At 48.6% G+C, this 6,000-nt stretch overlaps 1 long non-coding RNA gene across 3 annotated transcripts in view; it reads right to left on the bottom strand.

The window, feature by feature from the left end:
- Positions 1-281: 281 nt before the first annotated feature.
- LOC112644032 (uncharacterized) overlaps positions 282-6,000 on the bottom strand; it is a 29,170-nt gene continuing 23,451 nt past the window's right edge. For 2 of the 3 annotated variants that reach the window (XR_007411898.1, XR_004810406.2), the window contains exons 6-8: positions 5,660-5,722; positions 1,489-1,800; positions 282-1,127 (exon numbers count right to left, since the gene is read on the bottom strand). This is a non-coding gene — a long non-coding RNA (uncharacterized LOC112644032). The remainder of the gene's footprint in view (positions 1,128-1,488; positions 1,801-5,659; positions 5,723-6,000) is intronic. The other variant, XR_007411899.1, reaches the window with a different exon arrangement.

Raw genomic sequence — 6,000 nt, 5'->3', positions numbered from 1 at the left:
AGGGTGGCACCTGCCAGGGGTCACCGGCAGGAAGGCGGGGGCCCCAGCAGGGCCGGCGGCGCCTCTGGGCCAGCATCATCTAGGCACCCCTAAGGGATGTGGGGGTCCAAGGTAGGGGTGGCAGGAGACTAGGAACGCTGAGTTCTGCCCCTGTGGGCGGGGGACCCTGCAAGTGCCCCCCAGCACTCCCACCCCGAGGCAGCAGCGGGTGTCCAGCCAGCCCCTCCCCGTTGTCCGCGTGCCTCTCACTGCAGGCCAACCCCCCCCCACCTTCAGGCCTCAGCAGGGGGAAGCCACCAGGTCCCCGCGGGCGTCCCCACAGGTGGTGCTCCCCTCTGGGCTCCAGGGAGCACTGCGGGCGCTGCTGGGGGTTTCTGCGGCCTCCCCGAAGCCCCCTCTCTCAGGATCGCTCACACCAAATCTCAGTGATCTCAGCCCGGAGGCCTGAACTTGGAGACCCACGCGGGCAGCACCGAGGTCCCCACGCCAGTTCCCTTCGCCAGGTTGTCACTTGAAGCATCTTAGGGCAGAGACGCCGGTGTTTGCATCGCCCCGCAGTCCGTGAAGCGCTTACACATTTAGCATCTCACCAAAGACAGGTGCAAGCAGATCGGGACCGTGAACCGGGGACCCAGGCTGTCACCTCGGGGCCACCTCACACCGAGAGCGTTTTGGTGCTGGAGAAACCATCCTCTCTTGATGGAATTCAAGGGAGAGCCGCCGGGTTGGGAACTCAGAGTCTAAAGAATAGTCCAGTTTTACAGGCTTGCTCATTTCTGGCTCTACATCAGTATCCCCCGGGGGGATGCCAGCGTCGTGGGCCTGTGACCTGGCTGTCCCCGGGGGGCCCAACGTTCAGGAGGACTCTGCACCTAGAAGGATCACCCACTGGTTGAATGTTCTCTCTTCACCTTGAGATGTTTGATATTTTTGAAACATTTTCATTTTGCGCAGAGGCCCTGCAAATTCTGTACCTAGTCTTGCCTGGGAACTTCTTAAAAATGCAGAATGCCAGGCCATCCTCGGGGCACCTTTCGAATCAGAATCTGCATTGTAAGGAGATCCCCAGGGGATTCGTATGCACCTGAAAGCCTGGGGGGCATTGCTTAAGTCATCCCGTTCTTTTCCTAGAAGTTAGTACGAAAAGGTGTTAGTAAGAAGAACAAATATTCTGAAAAATACATGTAGGACAATGACAAATTGACAACATTCAGATTTTTTTTAATTGTCTTAAACTTAATATCTTGGACTGTGTAATACTCTCAAGTTGTTTCAGGAGACTCAGGCCAGACAGAGACCTTGTCATGAATGATTGCAGGGAACAGACACCGGGGGCTAATTTCTTTATTTTGGAGGCCCAGCCACGTCAACAGGGGGAGCTTCTTAGCGAGCCAGGAAGCCATCCTTGGGTCTAATGTCAATGGATGCCACAGGTGGGTTTCCTGGCATTCTAATTCTCCTGGAGCCTTGAGAAAGAAAGCCACGTACCTGTACATTTTGGAAGTCCCTGAGATCACCCCCGTAAGGCCTCGATTCTCAATCAGTTTGTTGTCCCAACACGCCTGAGGGGCATGGCTCTCCCACCAGGCACCATGGGGCTCTGAGAAAGGGTGATGATTCTAGGTGGCTGCTCAAGGATCTTTGGAGGGAAAAAAGGCACACATATAGTTGGGAAAAGCTCTCACCCTTGCCACCCCAGCACTCACCCAGCTGAGAATCACTGATGGAAACATCTGTCACCAGGATTTTCTGGGTCTGAGATCTTTGAGTGGGTGGTGACATCTCTTGGCAGACGGGGCCCTGGGCAGTGGAAGGCATGTTAAGGCATGTGCCCTGGCACCACCTGCAGGACACAGCTGTGCCCTGCCATTCACCTTTCTTCCACCCAGAAGGACTCCCACCTCCAGTCTCTCGCTTGCTGTGTGTGTGACACACAGTCTACTTGGGCAGCTCCCCCTGAACTCTGCCCTTGTCTGGCTGCAGAAACAAAGGAGCGGCAAAGCCCGCCCAGGATGGATACCCTCTCTGCCCACCCAGGGGGATTTGCCACAGATTTACTCCTCTTAGGAATTCCCATACAAAATGATAAATATTCCTGTAATAGCACATGAAATTAAATAAAGCAAAATAAAAAGACACACAATGCCAAGGGTTGATGAGATTCGGGGACAATTAAAACTTTCATGTCCTGTTAATGGGAGCATTTCCCGATGAATTTTTAGAGTCAGCTTGCCAATTAAAAAAAAAAAAAATCCTGCCATCTTATTTTAAATGAGATTATTTTAAATCTATAAACCAATTTTGGATAAATGACATTTTTACAATATTGAGGCTTCCTTTCCATGAAAACTCTGCAGATCTGTCCATTTGCTCAGGTCTCCTTTGATTTGTTCCAGTGATGTTTTATAGTTTTCGGTGCAGACGACGTCTTGGACATCCCTTGTAAGATCTCTCCCCAGGTATCTGATGTCCCCTTAACGTCATTGCAAAACCACCATTTAAAAAATATATTTTCTAGTTACTCCTGCTGGTACAGAGGAATACGATAGATTTGGGGTGTTTTGAGTCCAGCAACTTAGTTAACGAGTCTGTTCTTGGGCCTGATCTTCCAGGGCACTAATTCCAATCTCACAATGACTACAGTTCCTTTTCAGTTATCTGCATTTTAAAATTTTGACACGCATGTTTGTTAAGCTCCATGAGTGTGTGTGTGTGTGTGTGTGTGTGTGTGCACGCACACGTGAATGTACTGTATGTGCATGTCCTTGAGAGCACTTACTACTTCTTACTTGGTGCTCTTTGGTCTCCTTGAGTTGTTGTGTGTCCTTGCACAAGTGTTCCTGTGGTTTCTGTCCACTTGCTGGGCTGCCTCATATGGAGCTACCATTCTCTGTGAGTGGCACCGTGGAGTTTCCTTCATGACGGGAATCTCACAGATGGTGCAAGAAAAAGGAGTCTGTCCGTGTGGATCTAAGTGACAAGGGCCATCAGAGTCTTAGGGGCCCCAGAGAGACCCCCTCTATCCTCCATACAATTCTATCCCAAGCACCTCAATTCACCAGTCTGCTCCCCTTGGCCTTTTGGAGTCAAGGTGACTCTGGCCTGTTTTACTCAGAACATTCTGACAACACATGCGTAGGGTTTTTCCATAGCAATGATTTTTTCCAACTCTCTGGACACCAAATGTATGCCCTACAATTGAATTCAAGTCTGATGACCGACCACCTGGAGTTAGTGTCAGATTCACAGATTTAAGGGCTCAGTCTCAAGACTGCCCATCTTGGACACCAGTCACCCATACTGGTCCTAGGCCACCCACACTTCTGACCGACCAGCTATGAATCAGGGGTTCCCACAGACCCTCCTCAGATTGGGTAATTTGCTAGAACTGCATATAGAACTCCAGGGAACACTTACATTTACCAGATTTATTATAAAGGGTGAAACTCAAGAACAGCCAGATGGAGGAGACGCAAAGAGCAAGGTATGGGGGCTGGGGTGTGGAGCTTCTGTGGCCTCTCTGGGCACGTCACCACCTCAGCACTTTGTTGCGTTCACCAGTCTGGAAGCTCATCAAATCTCTCACATCAAGAATTTTTACAGAGCTTCATCTCCAGCCCCTACTACCCTTCCTGGTGGCTGGTAGGCAGGGCTGGAAGTTCCAACCCTCTAACCACTAGGTTCTTCTGGTGATGAGCCCCATCCCCTCATCCGTGGTCTTTCTAGCCAAAAACATCCTTAGGCTATCTAGGAACTCCATTCTAAGTTACTTTATTAGCATAAACTCAGGTGGGATCAGAAGGAGTTCTTTATGCATAACAAAACACATCCCTGTCATTCAGAAAATTCCAGGGTTTCAGGAGCTCTGTGCCAGGAATTGGGGACAAAGACCAAGCATATATCTTCTTTTTAAAATATAAATTTATTTTTTATTGGTGTTCAATTTGCCAACATATAGAATAACACCCAGTGCTCATCCCATCAAGTGCCCCCCTCAGTGCCTGTCACCCAGTCACCCCCACCCCCCACCCACCTCCCCTTCCACCACCCCTAGTTCGTTTCCCAGAGTTAGGAGACCAAGCATATATCTAATACCACAGTGCCCCTGCATTTGGTCACTTTTTTCTTCATCAAGAGAGACTATAGATCCCTCAACTTCTCAGACAGACCCCTTCTGGTTCTTTCTCTGGGCTCTGTGTCCAATTCCCAGTAGATGAGTCTGACTTTGGAGACCCCAACCAAACTCACTCACACTTAGCCACCTGTAGGTCCTAGCAACACCTGCTCAGGTAGACAAGTGTCTTGGAATGGAGTATGGAAGAGAAGAGGGGGACCATGTTCAGGTCTGAGGTTCCCAGCCAGCTTGGATTCTCTTGGTGAATTGGCCTATGGCATATTTGTTGGGTATGCAGTTAGAAGCATGGCAGGACACCCCACTGATGTACAAGCTTTGTCATTCATCTAATATTTTACTCTCCCTCCACTGCATGTAAGTAAGCAGGCTCTGAGTGACCTCTCCTCGGGGAAGGTTTGAAGATAAATCTGCTTAATGTCATGGCTCTGTTTCTTTTGGAACCACTTGAGGAGATGCCTTTAAGGGCTTCAAGAAGTAAAAGGAAAGGTTGATAGTGTCAAGACTAGCAAGATGCGAGGTCCCTGACGAAGTGGCAATACTCAGAAAGGATGCCTGCATATGGCGCCGGATTGCCCAGCCAACTCCCTGGACACTGGAGTTGCCAATGATGACAAAGAGTTTGGGGCCTTCAAGCAAAGCATGGCTGCTTAGCTTCTGACTTGGAGACACCATGCATGCTTGGGCACCCAGTAGCAAGCAGGAGAGATGAAAGACAGGGGGACCTCCCAGGGGCTTAGGGTTGCCCAATACCATCAGAAGCTCAGTCCTAGGCTTGAGAATGTGTTTATGACAGAGAAGGAGCTAATGGTGGTCAAGGTTGGGTTTCCTGCTCACTTGGCAGGATGGAGATTGCTATGAGTTGAATTGTGTCCCCTCAACAAAGATATTTTGAAGTCTAACCCCTAGGACTACAGAATGTGAATTTATTTGGAAATGAGGTCTTTACAGAATTATATTAAGAATATTACAAGTTAAAATGAGGTCACTAGGGTGGGCCACACATGGCTGCGTCCTTATAAGAAGGGAAATTTGGACACATAAACTGGCACACAGCGATCTAAGAACTCCAGAACTGTGAGACATTTCTATTGTATAAACCACCCAGCTTGTAGCACTTCATTATGGCGGCCCTAGGAGACTAGCACAGAGATTCAGAATTGGCTTTAGGGAAAATTAAAGACCTTGTATGTCTTACACACCAGTGAGAAACTGAGGTTCCCACTAGCTAGTGACAGGAGAGCTAATTTCCTGAAAGTCAGATGCGGTTTTATGGAAAAAGTTCCTGAAATTGTATAGTATCCTTCAGCTGTCCATTCAAGATTAAAAGGAGAAGAGTCTTTCTCTTCTCTGGGAAGCTCTCTCCCCTCCTGTAATCCTTACAAGAGCATGGTCAACTAAATTCCATGTCACTGACAAGGAGCATGGCAGCCAGAGAAGGTAGAGGCCAAGAACACAACTTTTGATTCTTGGCCCCAGGGACACCTCATCATTCTTCCTGAAAGAGAGCTTTCAGGAAGTTCTTACCTCTGTGGTCAAATCCTCCAGGTTGGAATTTCATTTTATTGTCACATTATATGATCCAGTCTCCTGGCAAAAAAAACAGAGACAAAAATAAAGTTCCCATAGCTTTTGAACAAAGAAGCTACAGTTATGAGGGCAGAATGAAAACTGCCTTCCTTGGCCACTATCCATGTGAAGATAACCAGGGGGTGTTGGGAGGCAGCTAGCTCCAGAGGAGTCAATTGGATTCTGTGTTTGGTAAGGGAACTAATGCAAGCTTAGTGGCATAAATAAAGACATGGTTCGCATGGTCTGTACTTCACCAGAAATAACTATGCTTGGTGTTGGTCTGACCACACTGTGAG

Source organism: Canis lupus, chromosome 1 (genome assembly GCF_003254725.2).
Source record: "Canis lupus dingo isolate Sandy chromosome 1, ASM325472v2, whole genome shotgun sequence".
Classification (NCBI taxonomy): Eukaryota; Metazoa; Chordata; class Mammalia; order Carnivora; family Canidae; genus Canis; species Canis lupus.
Note: the sequence above shows the minus strand (reverse complement) of the source record. Positions and strands in the feature narration are given on the sequence as shown.